This window comes from Bufo bufo, chromosome 1 (assembly GCF_905171765.1).
Source record: "Bufo bufo chromosome 1, aBufBuf1.1, whole genome shotgun sequence".
In the NCBI taxonomy this organism is placed as follows: Eukaryota; Metazoa; Chordata; class Amphibia; order Anura; family Bufonidae; genus Bufo; species Bufo bufo.
Window position 1 is genome coordinate 209,900,700 of NC_053389.1, and position 9,926 is coordinate 209,910,625.

At 46.6% G+C, this 9,926-nt stretch overlaps 1 protein-coding gene across 2 annotated transcripts in view; it reads right to left on the bottom strand.

Annotated features, from left to right (window-relative positions):
- Positions 1–9,619, bottom strand: part of MYADM (myeloid associated differentiation marker) — a 36,168-nt gene extending 26,549 nt beyond the window's left edge. Inside the window, exon 1 of one of the 2 annotated variants that reach the window (XM_040434759.1) lies at positions 9,528–9,619. The gene's annotated coding sequence lies outside the window, so the exon portion shown is untranslated. Of the gene's footprint in view, positions 1–9,487 lie in introns of both variants that reach the window. The other variant, XM_040434769.1, reaches the window with a different exon arrangement.
- Positions 9,620–9,926: the final 307 nt, after the last annotated feature.

A 9,926-nucleotide genomic window follows, 5' to 3' on the forward strand; every position in this document is an offset into this window, starting at 1 on the left:
AAAAAAAAAAATAACTGAAGGTACTCCATATGCCTTCTGTTTCCGTATTTCCGTTCAAATACGGACAAGTATAGTACTGTTCTATCAGGGGCCAGCTGTTCTGTAAAAAAACTGAATGCACACGGACGTCATCCGTATTTTTGCGGACCGCAAAATACTGAAAAAGCCATACGGTCGTGTGCAAGAGGCCTAAGGCTACGTTCATATTAGCGTTTTTTGCAGATCAGTCATGGATCTGCAAAAACGGTTCCGTTACAATAATACAACCGCATGCATCCGGTTGTATTATGTCTTCTATAGCCATGACAAATCTGTCTTAAACGCCATTGAAAGTCAATGGGGGACGGATCCGTCTTGCGTCGCACCACATCCCGGACAGAAAAATGCTGCTTGCAGCCTTTTTCTGTCCGAGATGGGGACGCAACCAAACTGAACGGAATGCATTTTGGTGCATTCCGTTTCGTTCAGTCCCCATTGAAAATGAATGGGGACAAAACGGAAGCGTTTTCCTATGACTGATCTTAATAGCGGAATTGAAAACGCTAATGTGAAAGTAGCCTAAGGGCTAGTTCACACAATCTGTTTTTTTGCGAGTGTACGAGCCGTTTTTTTGTGTTCCGTATACGGAACCATTCATTTCAATGGTTCCGCAAAAAAACGGAATGTGTTCCGTATGCATTCCGTTTCCGTTTTTCTGTTCCGTTGAAAGATAGAACATGTCCTATATTTGGCCGCAAATCACGTTCCGGGGCTCCATTAAAGTCAATGGTTCCGCAAAAAAAAACGGAACACATACGGAAATGCATCCGTATGTCTTCCGTATCTGTTCCGTTTTTGCTGAACCATCTATTGAAAATGTTATGCCCAGCCCAATTTTTTCTATGTAATTACTGTATACTGTATATGCCATACGGAAAAACGGAAAGGAAACAACAAAACTCAAAAACGGACCCGTGAAAAACGGACCGCAAAAAACTATAAAAGCCATACGTTCGTGTGAACTAGGCCTAAGCTAGTTTTTCTTTTCACCAGTTTTGATGACTCTCTCCCATAGATTATTGAATGCCATATTAGACAGGGAAGATTTAATAAAAACTGGTGCAAATAAAAACTGGCTTAGTTGCCCATAGCAACCAATCAGATTGACCCTCGCATTTTGCAAAGGAGCTCCATTTCCAAGGGTAAATGTTAATAAATTTGATCAGCTTCCGTCACTCCCATGTGGCAAGGACAGCACAAGAACGCCCATGCTACAAAATACTGTGGCATGGAAATTTAAAGAGATGCAAAATGGGGTCTTGCAACTTTTTTTACACAAGAAATTGGTGTAAATTCTGGTAAAATGACCACTATCGTTTCAAAACAAGCCAGGTATGGAGAGAGGTGTGGCTGTGCAGCCATTTCCCACTCTGCTCAGGGAGAGGCCTGTCAATCAAGCTGAGCAGGGGAAGCCACTCAGCAAAATCCTACCTCCATGCTCAAAATCTTCTTCCCATACCGGGCTCAACAAGCCTCTTCCTACAGTGCTGCCCCCACTGAAGGTAATGGGCGCAGACTGCAGTGGCGAGCTAGCTATGAGCCGGAGCCCAAACAGCTGATGGATAGGGCTGTGGGAGTCAGACCCCTGCAGATCAGCTAGTGACGGCCTAGCCTGGGGAAAAGCGGGACAACCCCTTTAATACGGCTCACACTATCTGAAATGTATGCCAGCTCCTAGCTGGTCTAGATTTCAGTTTCTGATGCAGGACCTCACGAGAAGGTGTGCACAACAACATCACACAATAGATCGAGACTGACTTATGTAATGCTAGTCTTGATAAATCTCCCATGAATATAGCTCTGTATAGGGAGATAACTTGTCAGGATTTCATGCGTCTATAGTCCGGTCCTGTAATGGTGGAAACGGTGTGATCCAATACCATCTGAATCCAGCAATTCGAAAGAAAGGTAACATACAGGGTGGCCATTAAAAAGTAGCCCGCCTCCAATATCTCCAAATCAAACTGCCTAATAGTAAATCTGTCTTAAGCGTTTGGTCTCAGTGTGAGGAACACGAATAGTGGGCCCAATTTTCTTCAAATCTACTGTGAATACCGCAATTTACCTGGACATCTTTGAACAGTTTAACAACCAACTAACATCAGAAGAAAAAATATCCTGCTTTTTCCAACAATATGGGGCAACATGCCACACCTCACTGGACGGGTTCATGAACTGTTTACGGAGGAGCGAATTGTGAGCAAGGGGTTATGGCCACCATGTTCCCCAGACTTGTCCACATGGGATTTTTATCTATGGAGAAATTTACAACAGAAAGTGTCCACTAACAATCCACATCCCCTGGATGAACTCAAGGAAAACGTCACAACACTATCCGCAGCATCACAAGCCGTATCAGCCGACATGGTGCCCAAAGATCTATAGACATGAACGAGGACCACTTTCAACATCTGTGTGACTTGTGGGTAGGCGTGCTTACTTTTTCGTGGGCCAGCCTGTATAACATTCCATGTCACAACTAGTTTTGAGGGAATCTCAGGAAAAATTTGATTCGCCGTGAAGCCGCCATCTTGATTGAAGATGCCGGCCAATGTGGTGACGTCATCACGGGCCGCGCGAGATTTCGCACTGGATCTTAAATCAAGATGGCGGCAGCCAGCTCGTTGCCATCAAATGGATTAGGCTAGCAGGATTTTTTTTTTTACACTTAAAATTAATGTCAGATGCCGTGATCAGCAAGGAATGCGGCATCTGAGGGGTACAATGACGGGGAGAGACAATCGCTGCTCCCTGTCATTGCACCCACTACTTACAAGGAAACGCGCTTTGTGACTAAGTAATTTGTTAAAGCTAATTTTTTTGCAAAATTCGGCAAAGCAGCCAAATCAAATTTTCCAATACTTTGCTCATCATCTCTAGTCACAACACATCTGAATCATGGGACTTCTGCTTTTCAGGATGAAAACCTGCCATTGTCAATGTGACCTCAGGCTACTTCTTCTCTGGGCAAAAGGGAGGAATCAGGAGTCACATTACATCATTAGAAGTCCATACAGTGCATAAAAAAAGTAAGAAAAACACCAAATAGTCTCTTAAAGGGGTTGTGTAGTGCCATGATATTGAGGACCTACCCTCAGGATATCAATATCAGGTCGGTGGGGGTCAGGGTTGCCAACTATCAATTTTTTGGGACATTGTGTAAATGTATGTCCATGAATTTTTTTTTAACTAGATTTTGTGGTAAATTTCATCTTTTTACAGCTGACAGTAAATGCTGTTAATGAGTTCTTATCAGTATATTGAGCTATAGACATGTATTAATTATAATCTTTATCATTATAGTTTCCTAATTTGCTCGTAAAAAATGTTGACTGCCCGTGATTTAGGGATAAGATGGAGTGCAGGTAAACTCTGAAGAGGTCCAGCTCCTCAGCAAACAGCTGATCAGCAGGGGGTGTCAAACCTCCACAAATCTGAAACGGATATCCTTAGGACAGGTCACCAATATCATGACCCTGTACAACCCCTTTAAAGGTAACCTGAGTAAGGGCTGCATTAGACCTGCAGGTGAGGCCGATTGTCAGGAGGGAAGCGTTTCTTCCCGACAACTGCCTGCTCGTCAGTAAAGGAGACCACTGCTCTTACATGCAACGATCTCCTCCACAGTATGGGGAAGAGTGTCCCCATACAGAGTCATTATTTGCCAGCAGCAGAGGGTGTTGTTTAGACAGCACGATCTGCCGCCAGCAAACAATGTTTTTGTAGCCTCTATAAAAAATGGTGATTGCCTGATGAACAAGCATTTGCTCGTTCATCGGGCGCACTATTACACAGGCTCATTGGCCATGATTTGGCCGGACTATCTGCAGGTCTAATACAGACACATTCTGCAGGGTAGATATGGCACCCTGATACGTGTTGGAGACATTTCATTCACAGAGCCTGTAAGTGGCTGAATCAGGGTAGGATGTTGCCTGAGGTGAAGTGGCCCCGTGTGCTACAACTACATCCTCATCATCACCTCTAGTGCCCGTATTTTTCATATTTTCAGTCTGTTCAATGCATTGCTCAGAAAGGCTCATCACTATACGGTGCAAGGCTAGCAATAAAACCGGGTCTGCACGAGAGGCTGCAGCAACAGGTCGTCAGAACAGAGCATTTAGAGATGAACGAATTTCATGTTATGAAATTCGTTCACGCCTTGTTTGGTGGTAAAAGCAGAATTGCGTTATGGATTCCGTTACCACGGACCATAACGCAATTCTATGACGGAATGCCTTTAGAGGCATTCCGTTATTCATTACGTCATAATAGAAGTCTATGGGCTGCATAGCGGATCCGTCCCATTTCTGTTAGGCCTCTTTCACACGACCGTTTTTTTTTTTTTTCGTTTTGCGGGCCGTTTTTGCGTTCCGTATACGGAACCATTCATTTCAATGGTTCCGCAAAAAAAACGGAATGTACTCCGTATGCATTCCATTTCCGTATTTCCGTTCCGTTGAAAGATAGAACATGTCCTATATTTGGCCGCAAATCACGTTCCGTGGCTCCATTAAAGTCTATGGGTCCGCAAAAAAACAGAATGCATACGGAAATGCATCCGTATGTCTTCCGTATCCGTTCCGTTTTTTGCGGAACCATCTATTGAAAATGTTATGCCCAGCCCAATTTTTCTATGAAATTACTGTATACGCCATATGGAAAAACGGAACGGAAACACAACGGAAACCAAAAAAACGGAACAATCGATCCGTTTAAAACGGACTGCAAAACACTGAAAGAGCCATACTGTCGTGTGAAAGAGGCCTTAGGCAGGGGAGTCCTCTCCTGGATAACAGAAATGGGACGGATCCGCGATGCAGCCCATAGACTTCTATTATGACGTAATGAATAACAGAATGTCTCTAAAGGCATTCCGTTATGCATTCCGTCATAGAATTGCGTTATGGTCCGCGGTAACGGAATCCATAACGCAATTCTGCTTTTACCACCAAACAAAGCGTGAACGAATTACAAAACATGAAATTCGTTAATCTCTAACAGCATTCATGAACAGGAGCATCAGTTCTCGGGTTTCATGGAGTATGTGCCCCAATATCTTCAGGCGGCACGTTCTCATTAGAACAGAGACGCTACGTAATAAAGCTCAGCATAATCACAATAACTGCCTCCAAATGAATGGCATTAAACCATTCAAAGAATGTCCTAATTACTGTACTACTAAATATCTTATCTAGAAATCAGCCACCAACTTCAAACAGGAAGCCCTGGCAGACTACAGAGGCATTAGTAGGATAAGAAAGACCCTACACAGGACATTGCTGTAGGCCAAATGACTAGCTCTCCCCTCCCCCACACACACATCTGTATGGATGAGGGTGAGGTTGTGTGTGTATGGGGGGACTGTGCATGTTGGCCCAACCCTTCTCTATCCAACCTCTGTTGTGGGAGAAGGGAGGATTCTGAGACCGCCATACACATTAGATGGTTGGCCAATCCCACCCAAAACCAGCAGGTACAGTGGACATCTCATGCTTATAGGGTTATCAGACTGATGAAAAACAAACAAAAAATAAATAAGTAATGTAACCTCCTCGAACGCTCCACATCTGTTCCAAAACTGCTCGGCTCCTCACTGGTCTCCGCTTCTGGTCCCTCTCCACACTGACTAATTAGCCTCCAGCCCTCCATTTTTAGAGGCCCCTGACTGGTTGATATGGGTGATGGCTACCCTCATCCTGTATGCCGGTAGCATAGGCACAATGTGATACCCCAGTCTACCACTGGAGCCTAGCAGCTTCCACTACTTAACAGTTTTCAGATAGGCGGACTACATTTCCAAGCTGACAATCTCTCCTCTGTGCCGGATCACATGATATGACTACATTATAAAACCAGGGATTATTTGGGGAGGCGCATTACCTCCTGTTTTTAGCCGTCTAACTACAATACATGCTATTGTCTCTATATAGAAGTCCCTATTACAGGACATGCTATGGATGGCTGCCAGGCACATATCACATTACTTCTCCACTTATGGTCAGAGCGGGATTCGGACACAGGCGGAAATGTGATCAGGAGAAAGCCTGGTCTGCGGCAGGCAAGTGATGAAATTATTATTCAAGTCATCCAAATGGATTATCACTTATTGCAGACCAAGACATCCTGTGTGGACCTGTCTCCTCTCCTGATATGTCTGCTCATTCACACGAGCATGTGTGCCCTGTGCCCGCTATGGACCGCAAATAGCAGCACGCAATGCACGGGTACCAGCCGAGTGCACTAGATCTCCGGATGTGGACCAATTCACTTAAATGGGTCTGTGATCCGCAAGCTACGTAAAGCACCGCAAAAAAAATATATATAGAACAGCTTTTAACATGAAAATAATGAAACTTGCCAGACATGTGGGGCCACTTTTCCTGTCACCTCATGTCCGGCTCATGCTGTACGGAACGTAAGGGCCCCGTACTGCGGACCGCTGGTACTGTACAACGCTACGGTTTCTCTGTACAGAATCCACGTGGAAAAACTGCACATATTCCACAACGTGTGCAGAGGGCCTAACACTGCCACATGTTGGGGTATGTCCACAGGTAAAATACATCGGAAAATCTGTTGGGCTGCACTAAAATCCGCAAATTACATGCAGATTTTGTAGAGGATTTGCATTTTTCTGATTTCTTAAATTGTATCCACTTTCCCTCAGCATTTCAGTTCCTTGTGGGCACACCCTAAGGCCCCTTTCAGACCAGCAAGTGTCTCGCTGCAAACTCGTGTAGAATTTATTATTGGTGATGGACCATGTGATGAGCGCAGTGACGTCACCAAAGGTCCTTTTCCTCCCAGGTCCTCAAAGAAGAAGAAAGAAGACAAGACAAGTGGATGAGGTGAGTTTAATTATTTTTTAACCCCTCCATCCCTAATTTACTTAGTATTCTGTATTAATAATGCTATTATTTTCCCTTATAACCATGTTATAAGGAAAAATAATAAAATCTACACAACACCTAACCCAAACCCGAACTTCTGTGAAGAAGTCCGGGTTCGGGTCTGGGTACCAAACATGCCGATTTGTCTCACGCGTGTGCAAAACGCATTAAAACGCTTTGCACTCGCACGAAAAATCACGCATTTTCCTACAACGCACCCGCATCTTGTCCAGCCCTCACACGCGACGCCCGTGTGAAAGAGGCCTTACAGTTCTGGAATGCATTAGATAATGCTATGCAACCCCATCAGTCCTGGGAGGTCAAGCCGGATGCCACACTCGCTCGTCTGAAAGGGGCATAAAGGTAGGTTTACAAAAAGGGGGAGATTAATCAAAACTGGCGAAAAGGAAAAGCAGCTTAGTTGCTATTAGCAACCAATCAGATTCCACCTTTAATTTTTCAGAGCTCCACTGGCCTGGGCGGGGCTAAGCTCTATTCAAGTGAACAGAGCTTAGCCCCGCCCATGCCAGTGATACTAGTCATGACATCACTGGGCCTGCAGTAACCAGCAAGAAGGCCGTGTCGCTACTGTCAGCGCCGCTACCTTCCCGGGTGTCGGACCTCCGCCGATCAGATGCTGATGATAGAGGATAGATCATCAGTTTAATGACCGCAATCGGGTCTCTTCTGTTTTAAACAGCTGCATGCGCGAGTGGGCGCCATGTTTGCCCATCGCTGGCAGCGAAGGGGTTAATGAATCAGGCTTTTCTTTTTTTGGATTCAGTCAGACATCTAGTGGTTGTTTTCTTGTAAGACAGGTAAATATTCACTAAGACTGGTGGTGCAAGGGAGATGAAATTAGGCCAAATGTGGTGCAACTCAACACGCTATGACAAGGCCCATCCTCAAGCCTTCCGTATGCCTGACACGAGTAGGTTCTCGCCAAGATTTATGCCAGCTCCAAGTGTAAAGCTAGTATTAAACTAGCAAAGGGATGCCCAGCCTGCAGCCCTCCAGCTGATGCAAAACTACAACTCCCAGCATGCCAGGACAGCCTACAACTATCAGCAGGGCGTGGTGGGAAGTTGTAGTCTAACAGCAGCTGGAGGGCCGCAGGTTGGGCATCCCTGCACTAGCGGATACAGCAATGGAGGGATACATTATCGGGAGGGAAGCGTTCCTTCCCAGCAATCGTTCCTTCCCAGCGCTTGTTAGTGGAGAAGACCGCTGCTAATCCCATTGCTCGTCCCCATACTGACTAGTTGTTTGTCGGTGGCAGACCATGATTAGACAGCACAACCTGTGGCAGTATTACACTGCCAGATCATCGCTAATCAGTGTTACTATGAACGCTCATTAGCGATGATCTGGCAGACAATCTGTCAGTGTAAAATAAGCTTTAGGGCGGTCCCCAATGCACGGCAACATCCGTGCGGCGGCCGGGACGGATTGAGATACATTCATCTTGAATGTGTCCCTGATCCGTCTGCACCGAACATGTTCTATTTTTTTTGTGGTGTGGAGTCACAGACAAACAGCACCTCCGTAGTGCTTCCGTTCCGCACCTCCCAGATTGCTGACCCATTCAAGTGAATGGGTCCGCATCCGTGATGCGGGGGGCACACGGCCGATGTCCGTGTATTGTGGACCAGCCGTATGCGGTCCGCAATACGGCCACACCGGGCAATGGCTGTGTGCATGAGCCCTTAATATAACAAATTTGGTGGGGCCGACGCCCCAGCCCCTACCACGCCCAGCCCCAAATGTCGCGCGGACGTTTAAGAAGTTACAAAAAGGGAGTCGTGCAACTTTTTTTACGCAAAAACTGACATCGATTTTAGTGAATAACCCTATAAGAGCACGAGCAATGTCAGTTCCACTGCTCCCGACTATCGTCTGCTCCATCCTTCTGTATAAGGGCTCATGCCCACGAACCTAAGGGCTCGGCGACCCGCATCCGACGGTCCACACCACAGAAAAAGTAATGCATGCACTACTTTTTTGCGGCGCGGAGGCACGGCCAGAAACACCACGGAAGCGCCCTGTAGTGCTTCCGTGGGGTCCGATCCGTGCCTCTGTTCCGCATCTCCGTGATTGTGGACCCATTGAAGTGAATGGGTCCGCGATCCGTGGTGCACACGGCCGATGCCCGTGTAATGCGAACCCCCTGTATGCGGACCACAATACGGCCACGGCCAGGCAACGGTCATGTGCATGAGCCCTAAGCCGCGCGCTATAAATCTGGCCCAGTGCGTCTGACCACTGGCACTTTCTTCTCGCCATTTTTCCTGTACGTGAAATGTGAAAACCCCTGAAATAACCTGCAGCAGCTCCAGCACCTCTCAGCCAAAAACCCCAGGACCTTCAGCTAACATCTGGAGCCGCCATGTTCCCCACAAAGGATGCTGGACAGATGTGCAAGAGCAGAGTAGTTTATGGACCATGCAACCTGGTTTTAAAATGAGGCTTTTCTACCTGAGGCTACATGCTGGTCATGCTGGTCAGCCCGGCAGCTGGAGCCGCACCTAGCAGTCCCCAGTAACACGTGTACCTATCTGTACATCTACAGGTAAACTGAGGAGTGGGAGCACTTACCTCCTGCGCCCGGACAACGTGCTCACGGCCGGAGGAGAAGACGAGACTGAGCAGAACCCGGAGCTGTGGGTGCGGCTACAGGACACATAGACAAAGCTCAGGCACCGGGCACAAGCGCACGTCACACCCAGAGCGGAGAACTACTGCAGTGATGTCAGCGGCTGTATCCATGTGTACAATTACCCACCGTCCCTACTGGAGCAACAGGCTGGTGTGGCTATGAGGGGACTATAGGGTGGTGGTCTCCAGCTCGTACACTGTACTCAGCCTTTGTGAAACTGCATAGCTGTCATGCTGGGAGTTGTAGTTCCACAATAGCTAGCTTTCCACACAGGTTTGGTTTTAAATAGCAAACATTTTAGGGGATCACATCACATCACATTAGCGCCTCACAGTTTT